At 54.7% G+C, this 10954-nt stretch overlaps 1 protein-coding gene across 2 annotated transcripts in view; it reads right to left on the reverse strand.

Moving 5' to 3' along the window:
• The window catches only part of LOC137379738 (V-type proton ATPase 116 kDa subunit a 4-like), a 127839-nt gene extending 117135 nt beyond the window's left edge, over positions 1-10704 (reverse strand). Inside the window, exon 1 of one of the 2 annotated variants that reach the window (XM_068051044.1) lies at positions 10445-10704. The gene's annotated coding sequence lies outside the window, so the exon portion shown is untranslated. The remainder of the gene's footprint in view (positions 1-10444) is intronic. The other variant, XM_068051043.1, reaches the window with a different exon arrangement.
• Positions 10705-10954: the final 250 nt, after the last annotated feature.

Below are 10954 nucleotides of genomic sequence, written 5' to 3' on the forward strand. Positions count from 1 at the left end.
TCCTCCCCCTTCCTCCCTCCTCCTCTTCCCCTCCCCCTTCCTCCCTCCTCTCTTCCCCCTCCCCCTTCCTCCTCCTCCTCTTCCCCTCCCCCTCCCCCTTCCTCCCTCCTCCCCCCTCCTCTCCCCCTCCCCCTTCCTCCCTCCTCCCCCCCCTCCTCTTCCCCCTCCTCTTCCCCTCCTCCTCCCCCTCCTCTTCCCCCTCCTCCTCCCCCCTCCTCTTCCCCCTCCTCTTCCCCTCCTCCTCCCCCCTCCTCTCCCCTCCTCCTCCCCCTCCTCTTCCCCCTCCTCCTCCCCCCTCCTCTTCCCCCTCCACTCCCCCTCCTCCACCTCCTCCCACCCCACCTCCTCCCTCCCTCCTCCTTCCCCCTCCTCCTCCCCCCCCCCCCCCCCTCCTCCCCCTCCCCCCTCCCCCTCCTCACCCCTCCCCCTCCCCCTCCCCCTCCCCCTCCCCCCCTCCCCTCCTTCCCCCTCCTCCTCCTTTCCTCCCCCTCCCCCCTCCTCTTCCCCTCCCCCTCCCCCTCTCCCCTCCCCCTCTTCCCCCTCCCCCTCTTCCCCCTCCCCCTCATCCCCCTCCCCCTCTTCCCCCTCCCCTCCCCCTCCCCCTCCTCCCCCTCCTCCTCTTCCCCCTCCCCTTCCCTCTTCCCCCTCCCCCTCCCCTCCCCCTCCCCCCTCCCCCTCCCCCTCTTCCCCCTCCCCACCCCCTCCCCCTCTTCCCCTCTTCCCCACCCCTCCCCTCTTCCCCCTCCCCCTCTTCCCCTCTTCCTCCTCCCCCTCCCCCTCCCCCTCTTCCCCCCTCCCCCTCCCCCTCCCCCTCTCCCCCTCCCCCTCCCCCTCTTCCCCTCCCCCTCCCCCCACCCCCTCTTCCCCCTCCCCTCCCCCTCCCCCTCCCCCTCCCCCTCATCCACCCCTCCCCCTCCCCCTCTTCCTCCCCTCCCCCTCCCCTCCCCTCCCCCTCTTCCTCCCTCCCCCTCTTCCTCCCCCTCCCCCCTCCTCCCCCTCTTCCCCCTCCCCCTCCCCCTCTCCCCACCCCCTCATCCCCCTCCCCCTCTTCCCCACCCTCTTCCCCCTCCCCCTCTTCCCCCTCTCCCCTCCCCCTCCCCCCTCCCCCTCTTCCCCCTCCCCCTCCCCCTCCCCCTCCCCCCTCCCCCTCTTCCCCTCCCCCCTCCCCCCTCCCCCTCTTCCCCCTCCCCCTCTTCCCCTCCCCCTCCCCCCCCCTCTTCCCCCTCCCCCTCTTCCCCCTCCCCCCTCCCCCCCTCTTCCCCCTCCCCCTCCCCCCCTCTTCCCCCCCTCCTCCCCCCCTCTTCCCCCTCCCCCTCCCCCTCTTCCCCTCCCCCTCCCCCTCTTCCCCCTCTCCCCTCCCCCTCCCCCCTCCCCCCCTCCCCCTCCTCCCCTCTTCCCCCCTCCCCTCCCCCTCTTCCCCCTCCCCCTCTCCCCTCCCCCTCCCCCTCCCCTCCTCCCCTCCCCCTCCTCCCCCTCCCCCCCTCCCCCTCCCCCTCTTCCCCTCTCCCCCTCCCCCTCCACCCCTCCCCCTCCTCCCCCTCCCCCCTACCCCCTCCCCCCCCTCCCCCTCCCCCTCTTCCCCCTCCCCCTCTTCCCCCTCCCCCTCTCCCCCTCCCCCTCCCCCACCCCCCCCTCCCCCCTCCCCCTCCCCCTCCCCCTCCCCCTCTTCCCCCTCCCCCCTCCCCCTCTCCCCCTCCCCCCTCCCCCCTCCCCCTCCCCCCTCCCCCTCCCCCTCCCCCTCCCCCCCCCACCCCCCCCACCTCCCCCTCCCCCTCTTCCCCCACCCCCTCCCCCTCCCCCCTCCCCACCCCCCACACCCCTCCCCCCTCCCCCCTCCCCCCCCCACCCCCTCACCCCACCCCCCACCCCCCCCTCCCCCTCTTCCCCCACCCACCCCCACCCCCACTCCCCCTCCCCACCCCACTTCCCCCACCCCCACCCCCTCCCCCACTCCCCCTCCCCCCCTCCCCCTCCCCCACCCCCTCACCCCCACCCCTCCTCCCCCCCCTCCCCCACCCCTCCCCCTCTTCCCCCTCCCCCTCCCCCACCCCCTCTCCCCCTCCCCCTCATCCCCCTCCCCCACCCCACACCCCCCCTCCCCCCTCCCCCTCCCCCCACCCCCTCCCCCCACCCCTCAACCCCCTCCCCCTCACCCCCACTCCCCCTCCCCCTCCCCCTCCCCCACTACCCCACCCCCTCCCCCCTCCCCCTCCCCACCCCTCTTCCCCACCCCTCCCCCTCCCCCCCTCCCCCTCTTCCCCCTCCCCCCACTCCCCCACTCCCCCACCCCCCACCCCCTCCCCCCACTCCCCTCCCCCCTCCCCCCTCCCCCTCCCCCTCCCCTCATCCCCCTCCCCCACCCCACCCCTCTTCCCCCACCCCCACCCCACTCCCCACTCCCCCTCCCCCTCCCCCTCTTCCCCCTCCCCCCCTCTTCCCCCTCCCCCTCCCCCTCTTCCCTCCCCCTCCCCCTCCCCCCTCCCCCTCTTCCCCCTCCCCCCCTCCCCCTCTTCCCCCCCCTCCCCCTCTTCCCCCTCCCCCTCCCCCTCTCCCCCCTCCCCCTCCCCCTCTTCCCCCCCCCTCCCCCTCCCCCTCTCCCCCTCCCCTCTTCCCCCTCCCCCTCCCCCTCTTCCCCCTCCCCCTCCCCCTCCCCTCTCCCCACCCCTCCCCCTCTCCCCTCCCCCTCCCCTTCCCCTCCCCTCCCCTCTTCCCCACCCCCTCCCCCTCTTCCCCCTCCCCCACCCCTCCCCCTCTTCCCCCTCTCCCCCTCTCCCCTCTCCCCCTCTTCCCCCTCTCCCCTCTTCCCCTCCCCCCCCTCTTCCCCTCTTCCCCTCCCTCCTCCTCCTCTTCCCCCTCCCTCCCCTCCTCTTCCCCTCCTCCCCCCTCCTCCCCCTCCTCCCCTCCCCCCTCCTCCCCCTCCCACTCCTCCCCCCTCCTCCCCTCCCCCCTCCCCCACCTCCCCCCCTCCCCCCCTCCCCTCCCCCCTCCCCTCCCCCCTCCCCCCCTCCCCCCTCCCCCCTCCCTCCCCCCCCTCCCCTCCCCCCTCCCCCCCTCCCCCCCTCCCCTCCCCCCTCCCCCCTCCCTCCCCCCTCCTCCCCTCCCCCCTCCTCCCCTCCCCCCTCCTCCCCTCCTCCCTCCTCCCCTCCCCCCTCCCCTCCCCCCCCTCCCCTCCCCCCTCCCCTCCCCCCCTCCCCTCCTCCCCTCCCCCCCCTCCCCCTCCCCCTCCTCCCCTCCCCCCTCCCCTCTCCTCCCCTCCCCCCTCCCCCTCCCCTCTCCTCCCCTCCCCCCTCCCCTCCCCCCCTCCTCCCCTCCCCCCTCCTCCCCTCCCCCTCCTCCCCCTCCCCCTCCTCCCCCTCCCCCCTCCTCCCCCTCCCCCCTCCTCCCTCCTCCCCCTCCCCCTCTCCCCTTCCCCCTCCCCCCTCCCCCCCCTCCTCCCCCTCCTCCCCCTCCCCCTCCTCCCCCTCCCCCTCTCCCCTCCTCCTCCTCCCCCTCCTCCTCCTCCCCCTCCTCTCCCTCCCCCTCCTCCCCTCCTCCCCCTCCTCTCCCTCCTCCCCCTCCTCTCCCTCCCCCTCCTCCCCCTCCTCCCCCTCCTCTCCCTCCTCTCCCTCCCCCTCCTCCCCCTCCTCCCCCTCCTCTCCCTCCCCCTCCTCCCCCCCTCCCCCTCCTCCCCCTCCTCCCCCTCCTCTCCCTCCTCCCCCTCCTCTCCCTCCTCTCCCTCCCCCTCCTCTCCCTCCCCCTCCTCCCCCTCCTCCCCCTCCTCCCCCTCCTCCCCCTCCCCCTCCCCCTCCTCCCCCTCCCCCTCCCCCTCCTCCCCCTCCCCCTCCTCCCCCTCCCCCTCCTCCCCCTCCTCCCCCTCCCCCTCCTCCCCCTCCTCCCCCTCCTCCCCCTCCTCTCCCTCCTCTCCCTCCTCTCCCTCCTCCTCCCTCCCCCTACATCCCTCTCCCTCCCCCTCCTCCCTCCCCCTACATCCCTCTCCCTCCCCCTCCTCCCTCTCCCTCCCCCTCCTCCCTCTCCCTCCCCCTCCTCCCTCTCCCTCCAAGCAGTGCTCACCCCCCTTCCCTTCCGTTCCCTTCCCCCGCACCCCTGCCCACCCCTGTGGTGGTGACCAGGACTGGATGCTATACTCTAGTTATGGCCTAACCAGAGCTGTATAATGGTTCAGCATAACCTCCTTGCTTTTGTACTCAATACCTTTAATTATGAAGCCCAAGATCCCATTTGCTTTGCTAACTACTCAATCAATGGGCTTAACTTTATCAGCCTGCCACCGAAATCGGTAGTGGACAAATAAAATGGTGGCACATGCGAGTCACATGCCAAAGAGCCACTGTGATGCCAAGTGTGGTGTCTCATTTAAATAGTCGGGGCGAGCCGCCCATCCGATTACATGGAGGCAGCGGGCTGTCCATCCCAGTCAATAGCGTCAGCTGCCTGTGCGCAGGCGCACTGATACCATTTTTAAAGGACTGTCAGCCTTACCGGCCAATTGAAATACTTGAAGTGACATTGAATTAAAATAAATAAATAAATTTCTTTTGCCCCTCTCCCACCCCGCCAATATCAATTAAATAAATAATTCGCCCTTTCACCCCCCCTCCGCAAAACAGTTACATTCACAATCTGGCCTTTCCCTCCACCCCTCCAAAACTGCACAAACTTTAAACTATAACCCTTCCCACCATCCCCCACACCCATGACGTTAATTTGACCCTGCCCCCCCACCCCCACACTGAGAAATGGGCCTCATCTGGGAAAATCCTCATGCCACCCCCCCCACCACAGATCCTGGCATTGTGGTCTCTTAAATCCGGCCCAATATGTCCTGCCACCTTTAAGGATCTATGCATGTGAACTCCCAGGTGCCTCTGTCCCTGTACACTGTTTAGAACCGTACCATTAAGTCTATATTGCCTCTCCTATCCCTTTTGCTAAAATACATCACCTTACCTTTCTCTGTATTAAACTCCATCTCCCACTTGTCTGTCTATTCTGTTAAGCTTATCTATGTTCTTTTGCAGTTGATTGGTATCATTCTCACTGTCTGTCACTCCTCCAAGTTTGGCAAATTTTGTAATTTTACTCTGTAGTAAAGATTCAAGATTCAAGTCATTTATGTATATCGTAAAAAATGAGCTCCAATTAGTGCCAAAATGATGATTTACTTTTCTGAAATGACCAGCTGACATACTATGATGTCATCTTAAAAAGCTAACAGTTGACAGCTATGAGTCTTTAAAACATTTGGAACTGGTCTTTAGCCTATCCAGGCAAGCTTGGTGATGTGATTGGGTTTTACTGCATTCCAGTTTTTCACTGTTTCATCCTCTGGGGAGGTGTCTTTGAGGTTACAGAGCATAGCAATATCAACATGGTTGGATCACACCAAATTGACCAAATAGGAGGAGGAGAGAGTTGGAAAGATGCTCATGTACTATGATCTTGTTCACTATGTCAGGAGGCCACGCTGAGTTTGTGCAGCAGTGTCTTGAGAATATTATCCTTTTCATGTCAGGAGCAGCAGTTTAGAAGGAAGTGAATTTCCCTTTTATTAAGTTGTGAAAGCTTCCAGAAGTAAATTGGCTTTAGTCATGTTTCCACTGAAGAATTCCAAAGTGAAACACTATGTTCACTTTATCCACATTTGAGTCTAGGCTGATTATACCGATTACAAGGACAGACTGAAGGCAGAGATGGCCTGAAGCTGTGTCACTCATAGTTACACTCCAAACACTCTCCATGTCATTGGCAGTGTTTATTGTTTAACACAGGAAACATCAAATATATTTATAACCATAACAGATTGTATCTCTAGGGATTGGAGAGAGGGTGTCCTGTATACCCCCATCCAAAAGGTCAAAATTCTGTATGAGGAATTACAGTTATACTCTGAGGGATTTCTGTAGTGCTTCGACATGACAAAAAGATAAGGCCCAGAATTGTTGGGAAAATAATGGCGGGTGTAATGCGCACACCATTTTTAGTGTGTCAATAGCCCAGTAATTTATGAAGAGGAAGAGATATGCCATGAGATGTAATTGCCACAAGTTGCTGGACTATTTGTGCCTCCCTGCCATTAGCTTCGTGAAAACAGCAGTATACTGTCAAAGTGCCCTTGTCAAGAAATTGCTGCACTTGCACTGTTAAAATGAATTAAGTATGCTGCAGAAAGTTAAGGCTGTTATTTAATGATGAAAGGACCCTCCAGGATGAGATTTATATTCCTGCAATGCCTCTCACCTCTCCGGCACAGAAAGGGAACAATTTAAACCATGGAGTCTCATTCCTGCTGGTAGTAAAGTGTTTCCAGAGGTTTTCAAAGTGTTAATTTTTTAAAATGTTTTTTTTAACTTTTCTTAGCTATCTCCTGTCTCTCTCTCTCTCAATCTAATTTCTCTTTCTGTACCTGATTTGACTATAAATCACCAATGCACATTCAGCCCATTTTCCTTCTCCATCATTCCTCTGCTTTTTTTCTAAATGCTTAAAACTAATTGGTTCAGGAGATAGATTGTTGGTCCCATCCTTCATGAAAAACCCTGATGCCCTGTTGCTCTCGCCATGCCATTATCGGTTTGCACTTCCAGCAATTTTCAGCGCAAAAGATTTTTGAGCTAGTGAGGAAAGAAATTTAACAAATGGGGCACGTTTCAGCAAATTCTGGGCCAAAATGTCTTGTTTCTTTAACTAAAAGTAATAAACCTTTCCCTCTTAGTTCCCTAATTTTTCACGGAAATTGGTCATTTAGCCCGTGGAGGCTGTGCCGACTGTTTTCTCCACGGGTAACAAGTCTGATCCCACTGTCCTGCTCAAATCAGTATCTATTTTCATGTATAAACTTTGCATTACAGATATTGATTCAAATTAGGAGCATTGATCAGAGATTTGTGAGAAATTTGTGAACAGTTTTTGTTCTGCACTGATTTTGTACGTTAAGTGAACCTTTATAGATTGTCTACTGTTGATATTTGACTTTTGCTTTGATTTAATCTTACTCTTTGCTAAACCTAATTTGCAGTTTGGAGGCTGAGGTGTGTGGTCTGTGGTCTGTCATAGTGTGATCTGTCACAAGTGATGCCAGATACAAGGTGTCAGTCACAGTTGAGCCTAGCCCTGCACATGCCCAACATTCCCAGATGCAAGCTTTCCAGTAGGAGTCATTAGGTAGTAAATCAGGTGCAGGGACTGTAGCTGATTCCATATTCCCCAGTCCCTCCCTCTCTATCTAATGCAGGAGTGCTGAGGCCTATTTTATTTTTACCCAGGCTGAGATCAGTGAACTCATCACAAATTAGGAATTGAATCTGGGACAAGAAAAACAAAAACAAATTGTATTTATATAGCACCTTTAACATAGTAAAATGTGCCAAGGTAATTCACAAAAGAGTTATAAGACAAAATTATATGCTGAGCCATATACAGAGATACTAAGACAGGTGACCAAAAGCTGAGTCAAAGAGGTAGGTTTTAAGGATTGGCTTAAAGGAAGAGAGATAATTAGAGAGGTTTAGGGAGGGATTTTCAGAGCATAGGGCCTCAGCAGCTTAAGTCAGGTCATCAGTGGCGGAGCGATGGAAATTGGGAGTGTGCAATAGACCAAAATTGAAAATGTGGAGCAAACTGGAACCAGGTGAGAGCAGTCCCACCCAGCTGGACAATGGAATAAAAGTGTTGGAGGAGGTTTGTGTGGTCAAGCATGTTGAAGACTGCAGATAGGTCAAGAAGGATAATGCACCATAGTCACAGTCCCACAGGATGTAATTTGTGACTTTGATAAATGTTGTTTCAGTGTTATAGAGTCATTGAGAGATACAGCACTGAAACAGGCCCTTCAGTCCACCGAGCCTGTGCCAACCATCAACCTCCCATTTATACTAATCCTACATTAATCCCATATTCCCTACCACATACCTATACTAGGGGCAATTTAGAATGGCCAATTTACCTATCAACCTGCAAGTCTTTGGCTGTAGGAGGAAACCAGAGCAACTGGTAGAAACCCACGCAGTCACAGGGAGAACTTGCAAACTCCACACAGGCAGTACCCAGAATCGAACCTGCGTTGCTGGAGCTGTGAGGCTGCAGTGTTAACCACTGCGCCACTAGGGATGGAAATATGGTTGGAGGAGTTCAAACATGGAGTTATGGGAAAGCTGGCACAGATTTTGGAGGCAACAGCACGTTCAAGGACTTTAAGGTGTGTACCGCTTAGTACCGCACAAAGCAGTGCCATCACTATCAGATATCCAAATCAGATCAACAGTAGTAAACTTTATTTCATCTACAACAATGCAATTCAAATTGGGGATTTTACCTAACACGAGGTAGCAACATAATATCACAATTTGTGCCTGATTAAGAAGCAGTTGAGGTTTTCAGAGGAAAGTCTACCTGTAATAAAACTTATCTGCACATATAAATTATCACACAAGTTTTAGCTGGTTCACTGATAAACTGTCCCTAATTCCTCAAGTTAACAGCCTCTAAATTTCATGAAGGTACAGGCTATACCTTGAGAGACAGAGGAAAGTATATTTTGTGATTAGCTATACTTGTTGAACCGAGGGCTAATTGGAAGAGTTCCATTGTCTTATGCCAGGAGTTGCTGTCAAGTTTTAGTTCCCACAAATTTAGCAGAGCTACCTCTTTCTCCTTGTGACTCTGAAACTGGACACTGTTCCACAACAATTCAGTCTGCTGTCATGCAGACCCCCACCTGCCAAGAATGAGGCATATTAATTTTGCAATATGGACATTGATGTTAAACTATTGCTTGAGTGAAGCAATTACTTGTTAAAAAAAATAAACAGACATTTGGGCTGGAAGGGCATTTGCATTCTGATGAAGGGTCACCTGACCCGAAACGTTAACTCTGCTTCTCTCTGTCCACAGATGCTGCCAGTAGTAATACTGAGTATTTCCAGCATTTCTTGTTTTTATTTCAGATTTCGAGCATCTGCAGTATTTTGGTTTTATATTATTGCATTCTAAGAGATGCTGCTTGTGAAGACAAAGGACTATTCCCTGGTCCACTTCACCCAAAATGGACTTTGATCACCAGACATTGAAGGTGAGGAAGCTCACATTCCAGAATGACTGCTAAGATGGCAGAATCCACAAACAGAAGTGGTCAAACCAGCTAGTCACATGACTACCTGGCTGGTCCAGATTTTTTGAACTAGCCACAGGACAGTTTGAATTCAGAAGGCTGTTTGAAACTGGAACCTGGAACAAGAAAGCCTCTCTCTCTCTCTCTCTTTCTCCCTAAGCACCGGGCCCACGGAAGACAAGTAAACCTCAAGAGAGAAAAGCCAAGTTGAAGCGTGAACTGGGAGCCAACGAATTGCAAGACTTACCGGCAAGCAAAGACTCCACATTGAACTTAAAGGACTGTAACTACCAGATATTGCTTCAAACTTTTCCCCTTTATTCCTTCTACTTTTTCTGTCTCTATCTGTGTGTGTGTTTATCGCATATGCATGCTAGCATGGTCGCGTCACATAATCGTAGTCTACCTTTCTACCTTTCTTGTTTAAATCTAAGGAAACCTGTTTGATTTCTTTGCCTTACAATTGGAACAGTGAACAAGGATTCACGGGGGGGGGGTGCTAAAAACACAGAGTTTTCAAATTAAACCCTGTTACGGTTAAACCAGGCAAAGGCTGAGAGGGAACCCCTAGACCCCTCTCACCTGGTCTTAACACTGCACTATTAAGAAACAAAAACTTTATTTCAAGACTCGACCCTTCACTGTTCTCTAGAAATGGCGCACTTCTTATGACTCCAGTCCCTGTTTATATTCCACTGGCATGATTTCAGAATGTAATACAATTTTGAAGTTGCTGAATTCAACAACAATGGCAGAGAATGTCGTTATGATTCTAAAGCAACTGTATGTGCGCAGTAGGTGCAGAGTCACGGCTCTATCGAGAATGGCCTTGGTATTGGCGGCAAACTCACCAAGTTAATGTGGACTGACGCATACTAAAACAATGTTAATGTACATTAGCATGACTCAATAGAATGATACACGGGCACCAATGTAACCACGGTCTGAAGCATTCAGAGTCACTAACACTCATGCTGGACTCCCTAGCCTGCCACAAACAGCTTACAAACTCCATTCTTACATTACACTGGCGCGCTCTTGTGGTATTCTTCATATACTCTGTCACACCATGTTCAGACTTAAAGGAGCTTGGTGACTTAAGACTAGCTCAGAGCGTTTGTCTTCACTGAAATGTATTCTCTCACAACTTGCAAAACCATTTAAACAAACAAGAAACCAGATAGAATGAAAGTAGGACACTATTATGCTTTTGTCTATCTCATTCTGAAGAAGTAATATAAAATATTTTAAAAGTACAAATAAAGTATCATTTTACCCAAGTTAAAAAGTTAAAAGAATATAGTTAATGGAAAATCAGGTAACAAATTGAGAACTTACAGGTGTAAACTATCTTCTCTGTTAAGACGAGTCCCAGTCCACATACGTTTGTGCAGTACAGGTGAGGCAGCTGTAGAGTTGTTGGTCTGAATGCTTTCAAGAACAGCTCAAGCATACATGGAATGTTGGATGTGTGGGCAAAGGGCAGTGAGTGGGAGCTGAAGCTAGCTGGTGCTGAATCATTCACTATACTATTGAGAGTGAGACAGATGAGCCCATGACAGTCACTGTACAGCTAGTTCAGTTTGCTTTCATATCAACAACCACACCTACCCAACCAGCAAGAAACCTGCAACTATACACAGCAACCCACCTCTGGGTGACAGGATTCTCCAAGCAAGAAAGAAAGATCTGTATTTAAATAGTGCTTTTCACAACCTTAGGACATCGCAAAGCATTTGACAGCCAATGAAGTACTATTGAAGTGTAGTCACTGTTGTAATATAGAAAACACGGCAGTCAGTTTGCACACAGCAAGCTCCCACAAACAGCAATGTGGTAATGACTAGT

The sequence above is a fragment of the Heterodontus francisci genome, chromosome 18 (genome assembly GCF_036365525.1).
Source record: "Heterodontus francisci isolate sHetFra1 chromosome 18, sHetFra1.hap1, whole genome shotgun sequence".
NCBI lineage: Eukaryota > Metazoa > Chordata > Chondrichthyes > Heterodontiformes > Heterodontidae > Heterodontus > Heterodontus francisci.